This window comes from Dryobates pubescens, chromosome 39 (genome assembly GCF_014839835.1).
Source record: "Dryobates pubescens isolate bDryPub1 chromosome 39, bDryPub1.pri, whole genome shotgun sequence".
NCBI lineage: Eukaryota > Metazoa > Chordata > Aves > Piciformes > Picidae > Dryobates > Dryobates pubescens.
In genome coordinates this window covers 727,892-753,082 of record NC_071650.1, presented here as the reverse complement: position 1 = coordinate 753,082, position 25,191 = coordinate 727,892, and the positions used below count along the sequence as shown (strand labels likewise).

Sequence of the window (25,191 nt, the reverse complement as noted above, 5' to 3'; positions counted from 1 at the left end):
ATGGCATCAGGCTGAGTGACTTTAAAAGTACCAGTTGAGCTGCCAGCTGTTTGCCTTAGATGTCACCACAGACAAGGGTGTCCTCTCTTACAATGGATCAACTCAAATGGAAAGCCATCTGCTTACACAGCTCTCACCCTTGACTTTTCCCCTTGTAAAGGAGGCCAAGTAGCTAACAAGCAGCAACAATAATGTCCAGGAGCTTTTGGAAGGGTGGGAGGGAGGGAGGGAGTGTGTGCTGGCTTTAGTTAGCAAGGAGGAAATGCCTGCTCTAAACTGTCAGCTACACAAGGTCTAGCTGGCTGCCAAAGGCTGCTGTGTGTATGCCACTGCTGCCATGCAGATCAGAGCCTTATCAGCTGGCTTGCTCCCCTAGCAGGGTCTGTGGGACTCCTTCCCTTAAAAATAAAGACTCTCCTTAGCTTTGCTTCACAATATTTAGGTACACCATCGAGACCTTTGAGTTAGGTGAAGGAGATACCTCCAGTTCCCAAATCCCAGCCTAAGCCCTGTGGGGAAGGGAAATTGTTAGCAAACAGCTGCAGTGCTTAGAAACAGAGAGGTGGACCTGAATATTCTAGGTGTGAGGCTTCAAATAAATAAATAAAGTGATCAAAACCTCTGGAGAGCTGAGTCTGGATTAAGGGAAAGGGGAAAAAAAAAAAGAAGAATAAAAAGCTGTTACTGATAAAGACTTGAAAAGATTTCTCTCAAAATCCTGAGACCCTTTGGAGTTTTTTTTTTTCCCCTTTTCTAATCCTGTTTCCCCTTGTTCTCTGCCTCCTGGATCCTGTATAAGCTGCTCTGCACGAGACCCACAGCAGCACCCTGGGCAGTGTGAAGGATGTAATGCTCCTGCCAGCCTTGCCATGATGCTGGATTACACTTTGCCCACAGACCCCAGAATGCTCACCGGCTTGGGAGGGCAAATCTCCTTCCAAGTGTTCCTAAACAGCTAATGCCACCAGCTTGCTGCTGACTCTTACCACAGAATCACTGAATTGTTTCAGTTGGAGAAGCCCTCCAAGATCATCCAGTCCAACCATCAACCCACCCCCACCACGGCCACAGGTTTCTTGAACACCTCCAGGGATGGGGACTCCTCCACCAGGAGGGCAGCCTGTGCCAATCCCTGACCACTCTTGCAGCAGACATTTTTCTGACCTATTTCCTCCCCCCACCCCTCAATTTCAGGCCATTTCCCCTCTTCCTGTCACTTGTTCCTAGGGAGAGGAACCCAACCCCACCTGGCCCCAGCCTCCTCTCAGGGAGCTGTAGAGAGCAATGAGGTCGCCTCTCAGTCTCCTCTTCTCCACACTAAACACTCCCAGCTTCCCCAGCTGCTCCTCCCCAGCCCTGTTCTCCAGACCCTTCCCCAGCTTCCTTGCCCTTCTCTGGACCTGCTCCAGCCCCTCAGTGTCTTTCTTGGAGTGTGTGTGGGTTCTTACCCACGGGAGTGCAAACAGATTTCCTTGCACTTTCATATCTAAAACAAACATCTACAGCTGACCTCAAGTTATGAGGCTTGAACCTCTGAGTCTACAGCTGCAGATTTGCAGCAGAACATTAGATAGGATCAGATGCCAGGAGTGGTTCAAAGCCACAAACCCATCAGATATGAGCTCTAGAGTAAAGAAATGAAGGTTTTTGTTGTGGGCCATTGGACCGCGCGCCCTGTGAGCAGCGCTGCAGCAGGAGAAACACATGCACAAGGAACCCTGTTTAAACAACACAGCCCTTCCCAAACCAGAGGCAAGGCAGCCAGGTTTAATTAAAAAGGGCAGGATTTTGGCAACAAAGCCATGGAGCTTTGGAAAGCTGCTCTGGAAAGCAGCTCCACGCAGAGAGACCTTGGAGTGCGGGTGGACAGCAAGTTCTGCATGGGACAGCAATGTGTCCTGGTGCCCAAGAGGGCCAATGGGATCCTGGGGTGCAGGAAGAAAAGTGTGGCCAGCAGGGCTAGGGAGGTCCTTCTCACCACCTGCTCTGCCCTGCTGAGACCACACCTGGAATGCTGTGTCCAGTTTGGGGCTCCCCAGTTCAAAAGAGACAGAGACCTGCTGGAAATAGTCCAAAGGAGAGCCACGAGGATGGTTAGGGGACTCGAGCATGTCCCCTGTGAAGACAGACTTGGAGCCCTGGGGTTGTTTAGTCTGGAGAAGAGCAGGCTGAGAGGGGATCTGATCAATATCTATAAGTATGTGAGGGGTGGGTGTCAAGTGGAGGGTGCCAAGCTCTTTCCAGTGGTGTGCAGTAATAAGACAAGGAACAGGGGATAGAAACTTGAAGATTGAAGGTTTCACCTCAACATGAGGAGAAACTTCTTTGGTGTGAGGCTGCTGGAGGCCTGGAGCAGGCTGCCCAGAGAGGTTGTGGAGTCTCCTTCTCTGGAGACCTTCAAAACCCACCTGGATGCATTCCTGTGCAGACTACCCTGTGTGACCCTGCTCTGGCAGGAGGATTGGACTGGATGATCTCTGGAGGTCCCTTCCAACCTCTAACATTCTGTGATTGTGTGATTCTGAGCTGGAAAAAGCTGGTGGTCCTAGCATCTAGACGAGAGCTCTGGCTAAGCTTTGGTGCTTAATAAAGATTTGTCTTTGGAGATATCACCAGCTGCACCTAAGATTTTGTATTCAGGTAATGACAGAACTGTTTGGTTCTGAAGGGACCTTCAAGATCATCCAGTTCCAACCCCCTGCCATGGGCAGGGACACCTCCCACTAGACCAGGTTGCTCAAGGCCCCATCCAGCCTGGCTTTGAACACTTCCAAGGGATGGAGGCTCCACAGCTTCTCTGGGCAACCTGTTCCAGGGCCTCCCCAGCCTCATGGGGAAAATGCCTTCCTCACGTCTGATCTCCATCCAGCTTCTTCCAGGTTGAAGCCATCACCCTTCATCCACAGTGTGCATTTTCTCTGTCCTTGTCTGGGCTCTTCCCTTGGTTTATTACACAATCAACTCCTGCTGGCTTTAATTCTAACCTCCTATTTGCTTATCACATCAGGATCTGGGGATCTGAACCTCGATCTGACTTTAAGGCCCTGCGAGTTCGTCTGGGGGCTGACGCTGTTGTTTCATCATTAAAGTCATTCATGGGATGCAATCACCTGGATCACTTTGTGCTGCTGTGAAAACCTTTATCTGCAAAGCCCCACTGAGCAGTGATTGGGTGATGCTGCACACACACACAACTGCAGTTCCAAAATCTGCTGAGAGCTGCTCCTGCTACATCCAGCAGCCAAATGCCTTTCTTCACACCTCCCCTGACTTCTCCAATGCTCTGGAGAGCCAGGTGCTCTCCAAACACCATATGCAGGTGAGGAGATCTCATCTTATGCTTTCCCAACTCATCAGTGTCATCATTATAGATTGACAGAATGGTTTGTGTTGGAAGGGACCTTCAAGATCATCCAGTTCCAACCCTCTGCCACGGGCAGGGAAACCTCCCACGAGCCCAGGTTGCTCGAGGTCTCATCCAGCCCGGCCCTGAACACCTCTAGGGATGGGGGGCAATGAAAAAATACATTGACAAACACAGGACTGCTGCTTCTGGCAGCAGGCAGAGCAGGTGGGAAAGATCTTCAGACTGTTTGTCCTTTATAATCATAGAATCATAGAATCAGTCAGGGTTGGAAGGGACCACAAGGATCATCTAGTTCCAAGCCCCCTGCCACGGGCAGGGACACCTCACACTAGATCAGGCTGGCCAGAGCCTCATCCAGCCTGGTCTTAAATACCTCCAGGGATGGGGCCTCAACCATCTCCCTGGACAACCCATTCCAGGGCTTCACCACTCTCATGGTGAAGGACTTCCTCCTCACATCCAGTTGAATCTCCCCACCTCCAGCTTCACTCCATTCCTCCTAGTCCTATCACTACCTGATATCCTCCCTTTCCTCCTCCCTTCCTGCCAGCAGCACTGGGGTGCCCAGCACCAGGATCCAGCCTGGATCCCAAAGATTCATGGGTTGATACAATGGTTTGGCTTGGAAGAAACCTTAAAGATCATCCAGTTCCAGCCCCCTTTTTAACCACATCTATTCCCTCCTGCTAACCAGGAGCTGTTTCCATTCTCTAGTATCCTTCACTGGAGCCTCAGGGATAAAAATGCATTTTCCAACGTGCAGTCCCACCATAAAAGGGAAATCTTTTCACACTATTTGCAAAACAGAGAGCTGCACTTACCAGAAGCCATCAAATTATTCTTGTAAAGATCTAGCCTTTTGGAGGCATGGCAAATAAACTAGTTGATAAGGGAGAGATAAGCCATTGGATTTCTGCTTTGTGAGCCCAGCATGGCACACAGAGCCAGGTCTGTACAATCTGATGTTCACAGAGCAGTCGCAGTGTATGGCCTCCTTAGGCAACAGGGACACAAGAGGCCTTTAAAATGCTGAAGCAAGCATTTAATCTGAGCTCTTCATGCTGATCTTCCAAAAATTCAATCAGTTCAAAAAATGTAACTCCTTCTACAGAGAAAAATGCCTTTCCTTTTTGTGCTTCAGGAGTTGCAAATATACCCCAGTGAACCACACAGGCTTCAGACAGAGTCTCCATATAATAGCAGTAGTAGTAATACTACTCAAGGCTCATCCAGTTCCAACCCCCCTGCCACAGGCAGGGACACCTCACACTACAGCAGGTTGCTCACAGCCACCTCCAGCCTGGCCTGAAAAACCTCCAGGCAGGAGGCTTCCACCACCTCCCTGGGCAACCTGTGCCAGTGTCTCACCACCCTCATGGGGAAGAACTTCTTCCTAGCATCCAATATGAATCTCTCCACTGCCAGTGTTGCTCCATTCCCCTTCTTCTTAAGGTCTAATCTAAATCTGCCCTCCTTCAGCTTGGATTTACATTCTCTCTAGTCCTGTCACTACCTGACACCCTAAAAAAGCCCCCTTCAGATACTGGAAGGCCACAATTAAGGTCTCCTCAGTTCTGCCACGTTTCCCTCTGACAAATACAAAGTGTAGCAGTGTTGGGTCTGTAGTACTTTTACAAGCCCTTGCAAACAGCTGTTAGCTGCTGAGAGAGCTGGAGAAGGTGCATTCAATCAGAGCATCTCCCATTTGTGCTGTAATTTGCCAATTTGATACCTGAGAAGATAAGGCCCTTCAATCACTGCTGAGGAGAAGCAATCCTTCATGGCAGCACAACATCTCATTACTTCCCTAGGTGGATATTAGGCACCTTAGCAGCAGCAGAGCTGTTGCAGTGGGTGTGCCAGGAAATGGAAGAGTTAAAAATAAAAGTTAGGTGAGAGGCCTTAAAGCAGCTGACATTTTTAACCAGCTCCTCTTCTGGTTGTAGCTTGGGTGGTTGCATTTCACTTAGCAGTCTCCTGCAGCTTTTGGTGAGAGCTGGCTTCAGAGCTTTCTGCAGAAGGCAGTGCCAAGGCTTTACCAGCTGGGGCTGAGATTTCAATCTCTGCTGCTCATTTGCTCTGCTGGAATCATACATGAAATTAAGCTCACCACTATACAGGCTGAAGAGTTCATTTTATCCCTCCTTGGAGCCTTGGGAAGCAGGTTCCTTAGGAATTACCCTGCCACTGCCAGAATTTCACTTAAAGAACAGCAAGGGAAGCAACCTGCAGGGCGATCCAGATGCAGCAGCACCAAGCGGTGATGGGTTGCCGGCTGCAAGGGCCTGAACAAGCTGGCATTGACTTCAGTTCCAGGCTCTTTCACTTCAAAGGCTGGACTGGTCTCAGCAATGCACCTCCTCAGACCTTGCACCTCCAGATTTTATGGGGTTTCCCCAACCAAGTGACCTTTGCCTGGCAATTCTGGCAGCGGGCAAGCAGCTCTGCACTCGGCTGCCAGCGCCTGCTCAGCAGCTGCAGTGCCAAGGCAGCAGATAACCAAGCTAAAGCTGCTGCTGCTCAGGAAGGGAGGGCACTCCTGGTGCCCAGGCATTCTCTCTGTCTGGCAAGTGGCACTTTAGACCAGGTTTTTTTTTCCTTCTGTTCCCCATTTTAAGTGGCTCTCTAGAAACGCTTGTTCCAAAGGACAGCTGGGCAAAGGCTGCTGGTGAGCAGAGACAGGACCGTTGTTTGGGGTGAAGGCTGTGGGGTGTGTGCTCCAGAGCATCTCAGCTCCAGCATTCAGGGAAGACCTGATCATTCCTAAGTGATGTTCTAGAGACTCCACAGAGACAAAAGTGCCTCTGGCATTGCAAGCCCCAACCCACGACGGGCAAAGCAGGCACTGCTGAGCCTGTGTGCTCCTTCAGCTCGCTCCTCACAGCACCCTCTGCTTGGCACTTCCAGCCCAAGGACCCAGCATCTCTGCTCCTGCCTTCTGCCCTCCAGGCAGCCAGAGCAGGGAGATGTGCTGGCCAGACCAGAGGCAGGTAGGCTCAGGGGAGAAGAAAACCATTTCAGGGGGTTAATTGAAAGAGAAATACATCTGCAAACACAAGGTGCAGATGGAAGCCTGAAAATAAACGCTGCCAGCTGGGAGCTGGCCAAACTGATAAGGCAGAAAAGAAATTGAGGGTTAAACATTTTGGATGCTGAAGTCTTGGAGTTCAAAGAGGAGCTCAAGGAAACTCCCAGCCACCAAGACCATACAAAGAGGCTCTAGGCAAACAAAAGCCTTCATCAGGACAGCTTTTGCCCGAACAGAACTTCCAAAGGGGGGTGGTTCAGCCAAATGGTTGAGGAATATCTTGGGGGTTGGTCTCTTCTCCCTAGGAACAAGTGATAGAACAAGAGGAAATGTTCTCAAGCTGCACCAGGGGAGGTTTAGGTTGGACAGTAGAAGAAACTTCTTGACTGAAAGGGTTCTCAAAACCTGGCACAGGTTGAATGCCCATCCCTGGAGGTGTCTGAAAGAGGCAAAGATGTGGTGCTGAGGGCAATGGCTTATTCCCAGCCTTGGCAGAGTTAGAGAATGGTTGGGCTGGGTAATCTCAAAGGCTTTTCCAACCCAAATGATTCTCTGAGTCTATAATTCTATGATACAATTTTAGCACCCATGAGCCCTTGTGCAAGGAAAGATGATGCCTATGGGCGAAGTAAGGCATGAGGAGCTGCTTTCCACAGAGAAATAGAGAAGTGCCTCTGCTCACACTGGGTTGGAAGAACAATGTGTAGCAGTGGATGTATTCTCATTGCTTGGTAGAAAGAGGCAGAAGGGTGCTGCTCCTCCAGGCCAGGAGGTGAGGAAAAACAGCGCAAGGTCAGTCACTCTTCCCTGCAGCATCAGCTCCTGCCCACATCAGGACAGGGGCACTGTCCCTTATGGCAACCTAGATTTCACCAGGTCTGTGAAGACCGAGGGATTATGACAGAAAAGTCCTGCCTGGAGCTCAGGGAGAAAAGACCATTAGAAGGATGCTTGTCCAAAGCAAATGGTTTGGCTCTACATGGGGTACTGCTTTCTTTGAGTGGAAAGGGGATAGGAAGCTGCCTGCTTCCACTGGACCAGGAAGCTGTGCTCAAAGCAGGGGATGGAACAACTGGTGGTGTGTCTCTGATATACGCCATGCCAGGCCCTTCTGGTGGTTTTGTGCCAAAGCCCTGTGTTTCCAGCTCTGACCCTCCCCTGGAGCCCGTACAACAAGACCACCCTGGGCTTCAGAGAGCCTTTTTTCTTCACCATCTGAGCTCCGCATCCTTTACAGCTGAGGTCTGCATTGTAACCCCATGCTGCAGGGGGGGGTCTGGTGGCAGGAGGACAGCAAGGCTCCCAGCAAAGGAGCTGCTTTAACAGCTGGGGAAGGCCAAGTGGCAGCAGCAACACTTTTTGAGCAGGTGCAGGCTGATGCCACAGCGCCAGAGCAAGGCTGGAGCTCAAGAGCCAGCTAATTGTACCTCTCTCAGAAAGGAATTGCCTCAGACCAGTTAATTTGTCAAGATAACGAATTGCAGCAGTTCTGCTCCTTTGGAGCGGGGCCACTGACTCTGCTCTGAACTGTGGTTAAACTCTTGATGACAGAGACTGAAAGAGGTATTGCAATACTGGAGGTACAGGTTCCCGAGGCCAAGCTGCATGCAAAGCTGGAGCTGCGAGGCAGCAAGGGCATGCGAGTGCACATTCTGCATATCCCTGAGATAGGAAGAAATTCCCTGGGGCACTGGCTCTGGTGCCTGGGCAGGCAGAGTTCATCTGGAATATCTGGGAGTGATTGAGGTCCAAAAAGAATACTAGAGAGTCACAAAATGTTAGGGGTTGGAAGGGACCTCGAAAGATCATCCAGTCCAAGCCCCCTGCCAGAGCAGGAGCACCCAGGGCAGGAACACATCCAGGTGGGTTTGGAATATCTCCAGAGAAGGAGACTCCACAAACTCCCCTGCTTCAGCACCCATCAAGTCTCAGTTTCTACACTGTGAGATAAAACCAGCAGAATTGTTACCTACCCCCTTCCAAAAAGAGAAACAGACTCCAAAGACACTGATTTGAGGAGACTGAAGGTTTTCTGGTAGCTGCATGAAACCCCCCCTCTGTGGGCGTGATGCTGGGATTCCCACGGCACTGTTCCCTCCCAAGCCCCAGGTTGCTGCTGCATTTCTCTTTTCTGGGCAGCAGCAGCAGGCATGAACCAGTCCAGAGGAGAGGAAAAGCAGAAGAAAGCTCTAGTAACAACACAGGCTTAGCCCAATGACCCTCCTCTGTTTCTGCTGAAAGTGAAGTAGACAGCACCAGGTAAAACGAAATTCTGTTCTTGTGGCAGACTTTCTCCTCTGGCTCCCTTGCAAGGGAAACATGGACCAGAAGGAATCCTGCAGACAGACTCAGGGGAACTGAAATGACAATCAGTGGTGAGGGCAGACATTCTGGCTCTCTGTGACCCCCTGAAAGGAGGTTGAGTGAGGTGAGGGTTGGTCCCTTCTCCTGAGTATCTGGTGACAGGAGACGAAATGGCCTTGAGTTGCGCCAGAGCAGGCTTAGGTTGGATGTCAGGGAAAATTTCTTTGCTGCAAGAGTGGTCAGGGATTGGAACAGGCTGCCCAGGGAGGTGGTGGAGTCCCCATCCCTGGAGGTGTTCAAGGAACCTGTGGCCATGGCACTTGGGGCCATGGTTTAGTGGCCATGGTGGTGGTGGGTTGACAGTTGGACTGGATGATCTTAGAGGGGTTTTCCAACCCACACAACTTGATGATTCTGTGACTGATTCTATGAGCAACACCAACCTTGAAGGACAGTCCAGACGTGTTTAAGCTGAAGAGTGGAACCTACTTTACCCAGGTTTCACTGAGGTGCTTCTCCAAAGAAGCCCTGGCAAAGCCTCTGCTGCTACCTGCATCTCCTATGAGTGGAGCAGAGCACACCGAAGTGCCTTTGGTTTGTGCTTTTTGGTGTTACAAAGACCAGGCATGTTTTCAGAAAAGATTTCATGCTGTTAGGGTAAGCAGAAACCATGCCAGGTAAAGACAGAGAAGCATGCAAGACCTTTGCAAAAGACACCCTGACTCTTGCCTGGCATTGGCACACCCCCTGTGGGAAAAGGATGCACTGGAAACTGGTTGCTGGCGACTGTGTCGGTGCCTTGAAAAGCATCAACAGCAGAAATCAGCCAGGCAGCTCATTTCAGAAAGCTCCTACCAAATGGTCCCTGCAGGATGAAGTGACTTTCTCTCTCCTGTTCCTCAGAAGAATCACTCTCTACCTGCAAGCCTACTTAGTTTAGAAAAGCAAAGTGGCTTTTATTTTGGAGTAAGCACATCCCCAGGCAGAGAACAGCTAATCTGCTCCTTGCCACATGTAAACAAGCCCTGATAAATTGATGGGGACGGTAAAGACCTTGTGAAGGTATGGCCCAGGACTTCTTACTCAATTCACAAGCACCTACTTAGACCTGTCTTCCTCAGGGCTAATAAGGTGCTCAACAGAGCTTGCAGAGCTCAATTTAAACAACGCAGCCACACGTTTAGAAAAAGAAATGAGCTTTGGGAAACTGCCTCCTCCTGCTGTCCCCTCAAGCTTCAAGTCCATCTTTCTTGAGTCCACCCTCACTTTTACATGCCACAGTCAAGTAGCAACCTGGGATTCAGCTGATCTCAGAAGTGTTGATTGCCCACAAGGTCGCGTCGGAGGCTGGTAGGGGCTGGAGGCGATGTGCACGCAGCCTGCTCTAGCAGCAGCGAGTGGCTGATGAAGGACACGTTCAGGCTGCTGGCAGCCAGGTTTTTGACTTTTGCATCAGGAGAAATGTCTTGCTGCACGCACAAAGCAAAGAGAGGCTGAAATGTGAAGAGGCAGAAACTGACAGGACGAGCAGATCTTTGCAGGATGGCTTTTGTCACCTTGTGAAATCCATACAGCGCTTATCTCTAGCTCTCCCCAAGACTCTGCTGCTGCCGGCGTGCTCCTGGGAAAGAAAGGGCCACCACCTCAGACTGGAAATCTGGGCTGAGGTTGCTCTGACTGCGCTTGTGGTGGCTTAGTGCATGTGTCCACACAGCCTGGCAGCAGCAAGAGCTATGTGGGAGATGCAAAGTGACCTAGATCAGCACCCCCTAATTCCTGCAGCCGCGCTGGCTGCTCCGACCTGTGCGAGCCTAACGTGAACCGGCTACCAGTCACGGTAGGGACTGACCTTGTTTCCTTGGAGAAACCTGTGTAAAAATTGGGTATAACAACACTCTTGACACTTACCTCACAGGATGTTGTGAAGCTTAATTAAATGTGTGCAAAAGCAGTTTGAGATCCTTAGATGAAAGATGTTTTTATAAATGCAAATTATAATAATTACGGCGAGTAACCACCACCAACTACTGAAACAATTAATTCAGGTTGCCACAGGCCATCGCAGCAACGTGTGCAAAGAGGCAGCAGCCAGCTAATGACATAGACACGGCGTGAGAACTCCCAGCCTTCAACGTGCTGTAAACAGCGGGGGGAAAACCGAGCGGCTCGGGGCTTACCCTGCCGGCTGCGGCTGGTGGGAGCCTCTGCTGCCATCGCGCCCGCACGGAGCCTCGGCCCCAGGAAGAGCCCGGCTTAAAAACAGCATCCTGAGATCATCTTTAGGGCCCGATGGTTTTTATGTTTAACGCTGCGAGGACTGCGAAGAGCCCGGCACACAAAACCCGGGAGCCCTGGCTTTTGTTGAGTCTTCCTCTGCCCCCTGCCCCCAAGCCTGCTTACCGCATCACAGAATAGACTTCGGCTATAGGGTATTACCCAGCTGACTTTCCAGAGGTGCAAACAAAAGCTAAGCAATCAAGACCTGTCTGGCCAAATACTTAAAGGCCCACTGCACACATTTAGTTGACAACTGAAATCTGAACCGCTTCCCTCAGCTTTTCTTGTTGCCTCAAAACTGATTTGGGCTTAAATAGCTAAAACCTACAGGTGTTTAAATGCTCTCCCCTGACAGCAGAGCAGCCTCATCAGGCGAGGTCTGGGGATGCGGTCAGACTGGAAGAGATCTCCCCAGACGCCACAGGTGAAGCCCAAAGGGCAGCCTAGCCCACCTGTGCCCCTCAGGCTTCCTTCCTTCTCGGCCTTTAAAGAGGAAAACTCAGGAGAGTGGTAGTTACTAAGCACCCAACTCGCCAAAGCAATTAGGCTAAATGCACTGCAGCTAGAAATTTAAGCAGGGTGCTGAATTTAATTTGAGAATTCCTGGTCATAAGACTGAAACCTTTAACATTTAACCTAGCAGTAAATTAAATCAGCTTCCTGGCCAAGTGAAAAAATCCTATGCTGCTCAAGTTGGAAAGTGTGAAGCTCACACTTATTAAAAGGGCTTTTTCCCCCCCCCCTCCTTTTAATGAAGAAAAACTTGGGATTGGTTAGTTGGCTAAGCCAAAGAATGGAAAAAAAGGGGAACACTGCCTGTAAATAAAGCCCAAATGACAAACTAGTTTTGCTTTCTGTCCTCTGCCAGACTGTTGTGCTCATAGGCAGTAGGGCTCATGGGAAAAACCCAAAAGTTGCTCACGATGGAAGCTTATGGAGACTGAACTTACCCTGATGTCATTGGGCTTAATGTAACCCACGTAACATTAATGTAACCCTGCTCAGCCTGGAGTGTAACAGGAGCCTCCTTGCCATGGACCAAAATGACAAAATCGAGTTTTCAGTCCCTTTTTAAAAGCCTGGCTTCCTAGAACACCTTTGGAGCTTTAAGATGCAGGAACTGGGGGTCTGGGGTGTGAAGTTTCCATCAAACAAGGGCTGAGTTTTCACAGGGTCTGTGTGTGTTGTACCTGCACAGAGAATCAGCAGCATTGGTGCAGCGCCTAGGAAAGGCACTCCACAGAGCACCCACTTATGGCTGTACACACACAAAGCCTGAGACCTCCTGGGTTAATGACCATGGAGGTGTTAGGCTGAAGGCTGGACTCGGTGATCTTGGAGGTCTCCTCCAACCCAAATCATCCTATGGCTGTGCCTATTCGAGCTGTGTGCTTGCACATGCTGACAGCGCAGCTCTCCTCAGGACACTCACACGGAGCTCGCTGCAGCGGCTCTTGGGTAAATCCTGCAGCAGGAGGGAAAAACTTGGATGCAATTTCTAAATGTACCTCAAGGCTCTGGGACCTAAAAGGAGCTGGGCTGTTAGAGCACATCTTGCTTTCCCCACCTCCAGAGCACCCTGACTGGCACTTCAGGAGGCAGAAGAAAGCTGTGGCTGACAAAGGCACTGAGGCAGAGGGAAGGGCAGGTCCTCCCCGAGAGGCGCTCAGGGTCCGTCACTCACCTGCTCCAGCACTTTGCTGCTAACCCCCAGCACCTGCTGTGGTACTGGCATTCCATAACCATTCTGGCATCTGGAAACCTTGACACTTCCCTTCGTGCCCCTTACCATTAGAAGAGACCAATTTTGGAGGACGAATGTAAAGCTTTGGGGAGGGAGGAACAGGCTGCGCTTCACAGCCCCTTTCCAAGGGGAAATGCAACCTCGTGGCAGCAGGGAGGTTTTCATTCCCAGGCTGTTTCTTCCACTCCCTGGGAAGATCTTCACCTGGCTGGTTTCCCTCAATTACAGAGTGGCATGAAGAGCAGAGCGTTGGGGTTTTTCTCTGGAAGCCTCGCAGAGGTGGTTTGCGCTGCACCCTGCCTTCTGCGAGCACAAAAACCTTCTCCCTGCCCTATGTAAATAAACTCCGTCAGCAGCGGCTGCGGCTGCGGCCACCGCTCGGGAAGATCAAGAGCCCCAGAGGGAGCTGTGGCCAGCTCCTGGCACCGCTTCTGCTTTTGAAGGTAACCAGGAGGAAAGTCCATGGGAAGTGACGCAAAGAGATGGCATCTGATGCCAGGGGAAAAACAAAATAAACCACTGTGGTTCCTCTCACTGCCCAATTTCATTCCCTTTGTTTCTGCTGTTCTCATTGCAGTAGGCAACAGGAGCTGGAGCTCAGATCCTGTCTTAGACCTTCACCTTCTCAGAAAAAAAATTACAAGAGGTAATGGGCACAAACTTGAACATTCCACCTAATTCCACCTGAACTTCTTTACTTCGAGGGTGGCAGAGCCCTGGAGTAGGCTGCCCAGAGAGGTAGTGGAGTCTTGCAACTTCCCCTAGGTGACCCTGCTCTGGCAGAGGGGTTGGACTGGATGATCTCACAGAATAGTCTGGGGTGGAAGGGACCCCCAAAAGGCCCCCAGTCCAACCCCCCTGCACTCAGCAGGGACATCCTCCACTAGATCAGGTTGCCCAGAGCCCTGTCCAGCCTCACCTTGAATATCTCCAGGGATGGGGCTCCAACCACCTTCCTGAGCAGCCTGATGCAGTGTTCTACCACCCTCATGGTACAGAATTTGTTCCTAACATCCAATCTGAATCTACTCTTCTCTAGTTTGAAGCCTCTCCAGGTCCCTTCCAACCCCTGCCTTTCTGTGAGCCTGTGAAACCTGTTGAAGACAGCATTGCCTGTCAGCTGCTCCTTTCAAGAGCATTCTGTGTCTGAGGACAAAGTGATTAATGCTCAAGAGTGAAAGTTTGTCCATCAAAAGCATCTTTCCCCACTGGCAGAGCCATCTTTTTCTTTCCTGACATGTCACCATCAGTTCTTTGCACAAATGTGCATCACCCAGAGATATTGACTGTCTCCCTGGTTATTTACTGTGACCTTGGAGTCCTTCCTTGCAGCCTGACTTTGCTCCCTCTGCCTGTCCTCTGAGCCTGGGTAGAAACTCTTCCTTACAGTTCATGTTTTGTGGGACATCGTTGGACTGGTTTTAGGCTGTGGGTGGGAACTCAGCCAGAGGGCACCTGTCACCACCACCCTGAGGTGTACAGAACAGCCTGATCTCTCCTCTGGCTCAGCTCAGAGCAGGCTTACAGCTCCCTGGTGCTTTCAGCTCTGTTTTTTAGCAAAATGTCCACTGGACTCACCCAGAGTAACTCTGGGGGAGAGTGCCCTGTGCCAGGTTGTGCCTGGCCCCAGAGCCTCTACTCATACCCACCCTCAGGCCCTGCTGGAGCAGGGGCTACAACCAGCTACAAGGGCCAGTGCTGGGGGCTTCTCCAGCTGCCAGCCCAGCTGGTGTCTTTGTCTACTCTCTTTGCACCACAAAGAAGAACCACCTGGTCTGAAACCACATGTGAAAAGTGGGGAGCTCTTCCACTGATATTTCTGAGGTCAAAATAGATGTGCAGGAGAGCAGGAGCACTGAAGCCCCCAGCAGTATCCATCTAAAGAAAGGTTTAACCACTGCTATTGAAAGGAGGGGTACAAAGTGAAAGAAAGGTTGGGAGCAAGTAGACTGAATTATAGGTGATGGCTTTTTGGACAAGATGAGTAGCATGAGGAGAGGAAGAAATTCAACCAGGGCAAGTGTAGAGTCCTGCATCTGGGGAGGAATAACCCTCTGCACCAGGAGAGGTGCTGGAGAGCAGCTCTGCAGAGAAGGACCTGGGAGTGCTGGTGGCCAAATTCCTCATGAGCCAGCACTGTGCCCTCATGGCCAAGAAGGCCAACAGAGTGCTGGGGGCATGAAGAGTGTGGCCAGCAGGTTTGGGAAAGTTTTCCTCCCTGTCTACTCTGCCTTGCTGAGGCCTCTTCTGGAACACTGCAGCAAATTCTGGGCTCCCCAGTTCAAGAAGGATGGGGAGCTACTGGAGAGAGTCCAGCAGAGAGCCACTGAGCTGCTGAGGGCACTGAACATCACCTTGTGAGGAGAGGCTGAGAGCCCTGGGGCTGCTTAGCCTGGAGAGGAGCAGCCTGAGGGCTCAGCAATGCTCAGCAAGAGCTGAAGGGTGAGGATCAGGAGGCTGGAGCCAGACTCTTCTCAGTGGTGCCCAGGGACAGGAAAAGGGGCAGTGGACACAGACTGGAACCAAAGAGGTTTCACTTAAACATCAGGGAAAAATTCTTTGCTGTGAGGGTGCTGGAGACCTGGAGCAGGCTGCCCAGAGAGGTTGTGGAGCCTCCTTCTCTGAAGACTTTCCAAACCCACCTGGATGTGATCTTGTGTGACCTGCCCTAGGTGACCCTGCTCTGGCAGGGGTGTTGGACTGAGTGATCTCTGGAGGCCCCTTCTAGCCCCCAGCACCCTGTGAAGAACATCATTGTGGCAACTCTTATTATGAGAACGGTCAAGGATGACTTCACAATCTTGTATTAGCAGGTGGCTGGCCCCTTTTAATCAGGCATCTTTTCAGTTGGCAATGCCTATAATTATCTGTTCTAAAGACAAGGTTGAGCTGGCACATGAGATTTCTCCTTCCCCACCCCCACCTGAAAGGGGAGCATGGTTCTGGGATTCTTTGCTCTCTCTCAGAGACCTGCAGATACTCAGCTGAGGTGGGAGCAGAGGGTTCTCCCCTTGGCTAGCACCGCTCTGGGCTGTGCAGTGCGTGCTCAGGACTAACCATGCCAAGTGTGAAGCAGCTGCAACACAGCTGGGAGTAGCTAGAAGAAAAGCCAGCAATGCTCAGGTGCTTCCCACAGCAGCATGGTGCCACTCCAGAGTCTATCCATCAATATCAGAAAAAGAACACACCAAAGTCCAGCAATGCTCACAACCTCTTCCACCTCAGTGTAGGAAAGAGGAGGGCAAAGCTGAACCCAAATTATCTTCTTGCACAGCTGCGTCCCTAATCCTGGTGAAGGCCAAGCTGCTTTGGCCATCATGTTGACCTGACCTAAATCTAATTGAAGTTAATGGTGGAAACACCTCCAGTTCCAAACATTAGGCAACCCCCCCACAAGTTCTCAGTGCTAGAGGCAATTAATACTCTTCTGAAAACACTTTGTGTCCCCAAAATGCTTTTCATTACTAACTTTCCAAAGCTCCATGTCACCAAAAAGTCTTTGCTACCTTTGCCATCCCCTCTTGGGATGTGCCTGCAACTTCATGCAAAAACCACTGCAAACTCCTTAAAATAGAGCCATGGCATCAGAGACTGTGTCAGGTTGCAAGGGACCCTCAAAGGTCATCTTGTTTTACCCCCCTGCACTCAGCAGGGACACCTCCAACTAGATCAGGCTGCTCAGGGGCACAGCAAGTTTGACCTTGAACGCCTCCAGGGATGGGGCCTCAACCACAGCCCTGGGCAACCTGTCCCAGTGTCTCAGCACTTTCATTGTGCAGAACTTCCTCCTGAGATCCAACCTAAACCTGCCCTGCTCCAGTTTCAAACCATTGTCCCTCATCCTGTCACTCCCAGCCTTTGTCAACAGTCTCTCCCCAGATCTCCTGTAGCCCCTTCAGGTACTGGAAGGCTGCTCTAAGATCTCCCTGGAGCCTTCTCTTCTCCAGGTTGAGCAGCTCCAACTCTCCCAGCCTGTCCCTAAAGCAGAGGTTCTCCAGCCCTCTGTTCATCTTGGTGGCCTCCTCTGGACCTTCTCCATCAGGTCCACATCTTTCTTGTCTTGGGGTCCCATAGCTGGACACAGCACCACATGTGAGGTCTCAGCAGTGCAGTGCAGAGCAGAGCAGAGGGGCAGAATCCCCTCTCTGGACCTGCTGGCCACAGGCAATATCTAATCTATGTCCTAAATACATGCTTATGGTTTTCCTGCCCTGTGCATACCCATGACACACCAAAGCAAGGCCGTATTTCAGATGAGAAAAGTTGCTTTAAAACCAATTTTAAAGCTTTTCTGTCCTTTTCTTCTGAAGGATTGAAACTTTCAGTTGTTCTTCTACTGCAGTACTTCAACCAGGACTCAATCGACAGCAGCGGGCACCTACCGGAGTCATTTACGTTTGCCTCAGGGCAAAGCAGTTTTACCTCCTGTGGGCTGTGAATTAGCAATGGACTGTCCCTTTTGCCCCCAAAACAGGGTGTCAGACTGGTGTGTGCAGAAGCTCTTGTCCTTGGCTGGGTAAACATTGCACTTCTTTGACAAGAGCAGCACCAGGAACCTGAGGCACACGGAACAGAACGCAAACAGGCGTCGCTGTTAGGAGGCAACTGCAACTAGGTGATGGGAAAAAAACCTCTGATATCAAACGTTTCCTGCTCTCCTCAGCCCAGTGGCAGGTTGTATGTTCCCTCAGCTGAAAGCAAGAAGACCAGGATGGGGTGGCAGCCTTGCACACCCCAGAACACCCTTTGTGTATGATGGTTGTTGTCACACTGACATCTAATGGCAGATACGAACCAGAGGATTCTGGCTGCTTCCCCACGGGTGCCTTTACACCCTGGGCTGTCAGAATTCCTTCAGTTGATGAAAACAAGTGAGCTCAGGAAACAGGGCTTCACCTGAGTGTGTGGTTAACCTGATGGAAGGGCAGCACTCTGAGCCTGGCACCAGCGGGGAGCAGCGGAGGGCACGGTGCTGAAGGAGCAGGACATGGGTGAGAGGCTGAGGTGTGGGGCAAAGAGGAAAGGATGGGCAGCCTGCCATGGAGACATGACAGTCTACAGAGGTAAATAAAAGCACTGAAGGATCAAATGAGCTGGCCAAAGGCATCCAGTATGTTGGTGATGTCTACAAAGGTCTCCTTTCCCTGAACTGCTGTGCCATTTCTGATCCTGTGGGCTGTGGTGTGAGAGGTGGGCTGCAGAGCTCCCAAACACACCAGGGAAAGGGTTGGGGCAATGTGGCTGATAATAATCTATGGAAACAAGGCACAGGCTAAGGACCCTGGAACCACAGACTCAGAGAATCATTTCAGATGGAAAAGCCCATCAAGATCATCCAGTCCAACCATTCTCTGACTCTGCCAAGGCCGAACCATGGCCTTCAGCACCACAGCTCTGGCCCTTGGAAACACCTGCAGGGGTGGGCATTCAACCACCTCCCTGGGCAGCCTCTGCCAGGCTTTGAGAACCCCCTCAGTCAAGAAGTTTCTTCTCATCTCCAAGCTAAACTTCCTGTGGTACAGCCTGGGACCATTTCTTCTCCTCCTGTCACTTGTTCCTAGGGAGCAGAGTGCAATTCCCACCTGGCTTCAGCCTCCTCTCAGGGAGCTGTAGAGAGCAATGAGGTCTCCCCTCAACCTCCTCTTCTCCACACTAAACACCTCCAGCTCCCTCAGCTGCTCTTCCCCAGCCCTGTTCTCCAGAGCCTTCCCCAGCTTCCTTGCCCTTCTCAGGACCCTGTCTAGCACCTCAATGTTCCCCCAGTGTGGGGGCCCCAAAACTGAGCCCAGCATTCAAGGGGTGGCCTTGCTCAGTGCTGGTGCTGCCAGCTGGGCACAGGCTGGCTCATCTTCAGCTGGCTGTTGGCATGCTTCCCTCAGGGATTTCTGAGGGAATTGGGAATGTTCCTGGCATGTTTAACTGTCAACAACCATTTTTTCACAGTGATCAGAGCTGTGGTCCTCGTGCTCCCCTTGCATCCCTGAGACACTACAGCAGCAGAGCCAGCAGGCCAGTCTGGGCTCCCACTGAACGGCTACAAGCAAGGGCCTACGGTGAGTACTTTGCAGATGCTCAGCCCTGGCCACAGCACACCCCAGGTAGTAAAATAATTAACTGCAGCCACAATCTTTCATCTGCTTAATACAAGTTTGCATTATTCAGGCAGAGGTGTGGTGAAATTCAGCAGTGAACTGCAAATGATGATTCAGGAGAAGTTTAGACCAGGTCCAAAATTCTTCCTGCCGCAGGTTACGTGGCACAGTCAGAGGGTGAGCTCCTGTAGGGCTCCTGATGATGGTTCATGAGCAACAGCACTTCCAGGTGATGTAAGACCGAGTTCTGGAGCTACTCTGGAAGGTCTCTGGGGCTCAAGCTTCTCAGTGTCCATGTCCCTGCTTCTCCTCTGCCCTCTGGGAGAGCAGCTTCCCTCCTCTCCCCTACATTCTCCTGTGTTTCAAGTGATCCCTTTTGAATGTATCTGCAAGGCTGTGTTTGGTGTTACCATAAGAGGCTTGCCATGCCCAGCTCCACCAGCCCTGTCTAGTGGCTGCTCAGAGCTCAGCCTAACATCTGATGAGGAACCAGTGGCAGGAGTAGCAAGGACTTTCTTGCTGTCCTTCACCAGTGGTGGCTCTGAGCACAGCTTTGGGTCTTTGCATAGCACAAGATCAGTAAAGGTAGGGCATGGTTCTCACATCAGTCAGGTCCCATGGATTAACCACATGGCTGATACTTTAAAGGAATGTGGAAGACCTCAAGCTGCACCAGAGGAGGTCTAGGCTGGACATTAGGAAACATTTTTTTCACAGAAGGAGTTGTCAGGCTGCCCAGGCAGGTGGTGGAGTCCCCATCCCTGGGGATGCTCAAAAGCCATGTGGATGTGGTGCTTGGGAATGTGGCTTAGCGCTGCACTTGGTACAGAGGGTTCATGGTTGGGCTCCGTGGTCCTGAAGGGTTTTTCCAACCTAAAGGGTTCTGTGAGTCTCTGATTCTTTCCTGCAGAGCTGTGTTAAAAACCTAAGCATGGATTCTGGGGTGAGGGGTTCAATATAACATTGTTCCCTACCTTGTGCTTTTCACTTGATGTAACCAGCCTGCTACTGCATCTTACATCTTACCCTCTGCTAGAGTTAGTCATTTCCTTTGCTAATGCTCTCACTGCTGAAAATCCTCCCTGGAGATAACCAAGCATTCCTGGAGTGAAGAGCAGATTCTTGTGGCCTTGCAGTATCTGAAAGCTGGGGAGGGACTTTTGAGGGTGTCAGGGATTGATAGGACTGGGGGGAATGGAGCAAAACTAGAAGTGGGGAGATTCAGATTGGATGTTAGAAAGAAGTTCTTCCCCATGAGGGTGGTGAGACTCTGGCACAGGTTGCCCAGGGAGGTGGTGGAAGCCTCCTGCCTGGAGGTTTTCCAGGCCAGGCTGGCTGTGGCTGTGAGCAACCTGCTGTAGTGTGAGGTGTCCCTGCCCATGGCAGGGGGCTTGGAACTGGATGCTCCTTGAGGTCCCTTCCAACCCTGACAATTCTGATTCTATGATCATTCTTCAGCAAGCCAGGACAACAAGACTTGGTGCTGAACACCTCCACTGGAAGGCTGAGCTGGCTGCTGGCAGCAGCAGCAGCAGCAGCCCCCAGGACACCTCTGTTCCGCGGATGGCAGGCGGCCAGGTGGCATTGCCGGGTGCGCAGCAGCAGGACCGGACACATTCCAGCCGCCACGCAGCAAAACGCAGGCAGGGAAGGGCCTGTCAGAGAGCAGGAGGCTGAGGGGTGGCTCCAGGCTGTGTCAGACAGCCATGCCCCTGACACACCGTGAGCACATGGGCGGGCAGCTCCCAGCCAGCTGCAGCACTTCGCAAACCGCCTCCTGCCCTGACTGCTTCTTGTGCTTCCAGGAGGAAAAAAACACGTGCGAGCAGCAAAGCAGCAGAGGATTCCGTGGCTGCTGATGTCACAAAGCAAAATACAAACAGAGGATAATGAAGGCAGTGGTGGTGCTCAGGCTCGGAGCTGTTGGTAGGCTGCGCGACAGCCGCCGCTGTACAGGCACACGTGCAGGCGAGGAGCTGGCTGAATATGCATGGGGTGGCTTTGGGCAGCAGCCTTCCAGCCTGCTTGTGGGCCTTTTGAAGCTAATGGGAGCTTTACCAGGGGCTTTTTCACAGAGCTGTAGGCAAGACTGGAATCCAGAACTTATGAATATTATACTCTAATGACACAGTGTAAATCATCTTGTTCGACCAACAGTGAATTAGAGGCCATTAAATTCCAGCCGGGGAGCCTGCACCGAGCCAGAAAAACTTGTGTTTGACTAATGCATAAATTGCATTTGGCTAAAGCCTACTTCCCAGAAAGGGGCTCATTTAGTCTCCCTGCACAGACACTTTCCATGCAGCCATTTCTTTGATGCTTTGTTTCAACAGTTATCTTAACTACGTGTGCCCTTTATTTACATTTGCTTCAGTCAATGGACTCGGTGCCGAGGAGCAGAATTCCTACTTAACTGCCTACCTGTGCTATCAATGGGTACAAGGAGACTTACTGGTATTTCCTTCAGCCTGTGGAGTCACTGCTGAGAAGCCAAATTCCTACTTAAATTCCCAGCTATGAAAGCAATGGACACAATGACTCATGCCATGGGAGCTCCTTCAAGATCTTTCAGGCTGAACTGTTCTGTATCATGCAACCTCCTCACCCAAGGAGTATCTCTGTGACTTGGTTTTGCTTTTGTAACTGACTTGATAGGTTGTTATGGAAAATGTTTACTTGGTAATTGGGTGTCATCCACTCTCTACAGGTATCAGATTTGCTGAAGGTGATAGGGCTAAGATGGAAATGCACTGGGGAGATCTGAGATGAGAGGCCTCACAGAAAGCATCTGGTTGGCAGAGCCCTCCAAGCTCAGCCAGTCCAACCCTCCACCCAGCACTGCAGGGTCACCACTAAACCATGTCCCTAAGCACAGCTCCACAGGCTGCTAGAACACCCCCAGGGATGGTGACTGCAGCACTGCCCTGGGCAGACCATTCCAATGCCTGAGAACCCTTCCAGTGCAGAAATAGTTCCTGAGATCCAGCCTGAGCTTCCCCTGGAACAGCTTGGAACCATTGCTTCTGCTCCTGTCTCAAGGAGCAGAGGCTGCCCCCTCCTCACTCCAACCTCCCTTCAGGGAGCTGTAGAGAGCAATGAGGTCTCCCTCAGCCTCCTCTTCTCCAGCCTGAACACCCCCAGCTCCCTCAGCCCCTCCAGACCCTGCTCCATCCTCACTGCCTTCCTGCAGTGAGGGCCCTGAGCTGAACACAGCTCCAGATAAGAAGCTGCAGCTGCCTAGAGCTGGGGCTCTTCCAGTTCCTGCTTTCTAGTTATTTATTTATTTCCAACTCTCTAAAATGAAGGCACAAAAGAGCTCATCTCTGACTTCTTGGTAAGTCTTTTTCATATGCAGTAGGGCATAATTTTACTGCTGACAAAACATGAGGACTGTCAAAATTCAAATGTTAGTGGGGAGAGTGTCTTCATTTCAGGCACACAGGGGTGCTTTTTCAACCAGGGTCTGTGGCAGGCAGGAATCTGTCAGAATAAAGAAGGGAGGAAAAATGGAATTCTAAAGCTTGACACAAACCTCTCAACCTCTTTCAAGTGAAGATACACAGATCTTTGTGTAGCCCTCTGCAGCTAAGCAAACCAGCTAGCCTTTGATGTACTTATAATTATTAGGGGCTGAGGATTATGTCTTTAGGCAAAGCTGTCTAGCAGTGGGAAGGTATAGATCAAACCTGACATCATGTCACAAGCGAGCGGAGAGGTGAGGTGAGGTGGAGCCAAAAATAGTTTGGCATTGCTAAAGAGCTGAAGGAAAACTCCACTTCTCGAAACGAACACGAGGAGGGGAGCAATTAGTGCCTGTAACCTCTAAACAGAGTAACATCCTCGCTACTAGGTGGCAAATTAAAACTGTCATTAACAAGACGTCGGCGATCAGGACAAAGCAGAGGATTCAGCAGGTCCACTTGGTTCTACGGGGAGGGAGTGTTGCACCCCCAGGGAGGCAGGGAGGCCAGGCCATGAATTGCACCCTGTGATAGGACAAGGGGGGCAATGGATGGAAACTCCAGTGCAGGAGGTTCCACCTCAACATGAGGAGGAACTTCTTCCCTGTGAGGGTCACAGAGCCCTGGAGCAGGGACCCCAGAGAGGTTGTGGAGTCTCCTTCGCTGAAGCCTTTCCAGCCCTGTCTGGCTGTGTTCCTGTGTGACCTGTGCTGGATTCTGTGGTCCTGCTCTGGCAGGGAGGGGTGGACTTGATGATGTCCTGAGGTCCCTTCCAACTCCTAACATCCTGTGAGCCTCTGATCCTGTGAATTCAGAGCTGCTGCAGGCTTCCACACCATGAGTTGCAAGCTCCTCTGGAAACCAGGGGACTCAAGCAGCCCACAAAACATTGAGCATCCTTCCAGAGCAGGCTCTCTGTCACTGTTTGGGCAGAGGGAAGGAGTTGTGGTGGTACCAGACCTATACCTGGGCTCCCTGCATGCTGAAATCCCCACCCAGAGCCCAGGGGTGGAAATGGTGGAATTGCCCAGGGGTGGAAGTCTTCTTGTTGTGTTCAGTGCATCAAATGCTGTGTGTGGCTGGATGTGTGCAAGGGAGAGCACACAGGAGGGCAGTGACATCACTGCAAATTACTCTGGCTCTTCAAAGACACTCATCTTGTGTGGCACAACGCTGAGAAAGTGCTTGTGGAAACTAATTCCTTGCCATAGGTTAACTGCCAATCATACTTTAAAAAAAAAAAAGAAAAGAAAAAGGCATTTTTCATTAAAAATGTTTCCCTGTCTCTTGGGGGCGGGGGTGAGGGGGAAAAGTCATCTCATTAGAAAAAGAAAAGCAAAAGATTTGAGTCCAGAGGATTTAAATGACTTCAACTAAAAATCTAAATAAATAAACAGGAGATCTAACACTGGCACTGAAGGGAGCAGAGCTTAAAAAGCCTGCACCCTGCCCAGGTGTCCCCTGAGCCTTTCCAGGTAAGGCCTTTTCAGCATGCCATGAACACATTCCACAGTGAAAGCAACATCAGGTTAGGAAATAAAAGGCCAAGGTCCTCGCTTCACTTATATCTGAGAGCAAGAGAAAGATGTGCCAAGGAACAGCAGATGAAGAGAGACTTTCCAGAGGCCTGCACGGACAGGACCAGGGACAATGGCTTCAAACTAGAGCAGAGCAGGTTGAGATTGGATGTGAGGAACAAGTTCTGCAGCAGGAGGCTGCTGGAACACTGCCACAGGTTGCCCAGGGAGGTGGTTGAGGACCTATCCCTGGAGATGTTCAAGGTGAGGCTGGACAGGGCTCTGGGCAACCTGATCTAGTGGAGGATGTCCCTGCTGAGGGCAGAGGAGGTTGGATGGATGAGCTTTGGAGGTCCCTTCCAAGCCAGACCATTCTGTGATTCTATGATTCCATGATTCTGTGATTCTAAGAGTAGGAAATGAAGAAGGCTTTGTCATCAGCATCAGAGAGGGTAAGGGTAGCTAAATGAAAGGAGTCATGCTTGATAGATGGAAGGAATCATTATCATAGAGTTGCTTTACCTGGAAAAGCCCTCTGAGAGCATCCAGTCCAACCATCAGCCCAGCATCACCATGGCCACTAAACCACTTGTCCCAAGTGCCATGGCCACAGGTTTCTTGAACACTTCCAGAGATGGGGACTCCACCACCTCCCTGGGCAGCCTGTGCCAGTGAGGATGCTCAGAGCTGCACTTTGCTCTTGAGAAGCAAATGCACTGCCTTGCTATTGAGAGCAGAGCTTGCTTTGAAGGGACACACGTGCACCTTGGGTGAAAAAACTCCACATTTATATTCTCTTAATGGAATTATCAGATGGAAAGGTCCAAAGCCATGGTGGTCTTAGGGTGAAGGTTTGACTCAATGATCTTAGAGGTCTTTTCCAGCCCAAACAATGTCCCACAGTGCCACATTTCCTGAACACCTCCAGGAACTGCACCACCTCCCTGGGCAGCCTGTTGCAATGCCTGGCCACTCTTACGGACCAAAAGAAGAACTACTGGGCTGATGAAGGTTACAAAACCAGGGGGGCAGCTCTAAACATGGTCTGGAAATGCAGGCAGGCCAGGACTGTTAGGCATAGGGGAAGATCTGAGTAATTTACAAGTGATGTGCAGGTAGTAAAAGTGTATGCAAGACCAAACTGGTACCTCAGACACACTGCATGGAAGACAAAACACTACAGCATGTGTCATTAGTAATTACCACAGAGCACAGGCATGCTGCTCACTAGGAAATACCACCACAGAGCCAAGAAGAAAAGGATAAATTCTCCACTTGAGCTTCAAACTGGTGATGCTTCTTGCCAGGGAGGTGAAACATCTTGGCCCCTTTACACTTTAAATGCCATTTTCACAGAATCACACAATCACAGAATGTTAGAGGTTGGAAGGGACCCCCAGA

The 25,191-nt window shown here is 50.9% G+C and overlaps 1 protein-coding gene across 2 annotated transcripts in view; it reads right to left on the bottom strand.

Annotated features, from left to right (window-relative positions):
• The window catches only part of WDPCP (WD repeat containing planar cell polarity effector), a 114,827-nt gene that overhangs the window by 17,602 nt on the left and 72,034 nt on the right, over window positions 1-25,191 (bottom strand). The window lies entirely within an intron of this gene.